The sequence below is a fragment of the Centroberyx affinis genome, unplaced genomic scaffold (assembly GCF_046629955.1).
Source record: "Centroberyx affinis isolate AG114_WGS23_722 - 3 ecotype Tasmania unplaced genomic scaffold, CSIRO-AGI_Caff_v1 ptg000023l_1, whole genome shotgun sequence".
In the NCBI taxonomy this organism is placed as follows: Eukaryota; Metazoa; Chordata; class Actinopteri; order Beryciformes; family Berycidae; genus Centroberyx; species Centroberyx affinis.
The window spans coordinates 274,905-276,232 of NW_027278737.1; positions in this window are offsets into that span (position 1 = coordinate 274,905).

Here is a 1,328-nt window from a genome sequence, read left to right on the forward strand (position 1 = left end):
AAAACCGGTCACAGAGCCATGCTGCTGCTCTGCAGCATATTTCATCATCACCATGCACCGGGCCGGCCGACTTTTTCCTCAAACAACTTAATAAGCCGACCGTAAACACGTTTGCGATCTCAGGAAAGTAGTTCCGTAGCACCGAAAATAGTCCCCGGTGTAATGAAGAATTTGTTCCCGTTTGAATTTGATTTGGTAATAACTACAACAGCCTGACTTTTCATGGTCACAGCGATTTTTAAAATGTAAACTATGTCTTTGTGAGCTGTGTTTAAAGGTTTTTAGCTTACAATTGGAGCCAAAGACTTCCGGGTTGACGGCTAAAAACGATACGTAGGAAGTCAGAATGTAACGGGAGTAGAGCAAACACATCGTTGCTTTTGTCATTTTCATAGGATTTGTTGATGGTAAGAAATGCATTAATTAAAAAACACAGGCCTTATCCTTTAATGTAATGTTACCCAAATTATTATAACTGTCAGCACTGTGGAAATTTGACTAATGCACTTTGAAAATCTCTCCCTCTGGTTGTCAACAGACTCAAACAGATTTAGAATTCCAATCTGCTTCCTGGTGTAAATGATGTCACTTACACCCGGGTTTTAATGAATGCTCTGATTGGTCGACAGTATGCATAGTTAATGAGGTTCCCCATAGTCTGTCAGACAGTAGCCGGCCAGCCAAACCAGCCAAAATCTCTGTGCCTCCACTGTTGCTGGGTGACCAAGTTCAGCAGAAATAGAAATATTGGCCTACAGTGGAAGGTTCGGCTCCCACTCAAGCTTTGTACCATCTAACCATCAAAAATTAAAAAAAATATGATGCTCATTGCATTAGACATCAACACTGGCTGACTTTAAATCATTGCACTGGATGTTTAAGTAGAATTTTTGTACTTTTTTATCATGCATCCTCTCATGTGAGTTGGTAAACCACCAAAGCTGTCTGGCCTAGACAGATTTCACTCATTTGATTCCATTTAAAAATTCAAGTCTAATAAGTCATGCTTCTCATGTATTTGGAATTTAAAGTAATTACCTGGATAAAACTGTTTGTCACGCTTAAAGTCATTCTGCTATGAATTATCAGCAACAAAAGTTGTAGGAAAAAGTCTGAATATGGGTGGTGGCCACAGATTATTGGTACAGTAAGTGTTGCAGGCTGGAGTGCATGAATGTAAATTGAGGTCCAATCTGTAAATGTTCTGTTTTGCTTTGAATCAGATTGAATTTATTCAGTCGACTTGGATAAGTCCTTGATTCAACTTTTTCAACTCATTATAGTTGTGTTGTTGGAAAATAAGTCTTATTCCAAGTCCATAAAACACA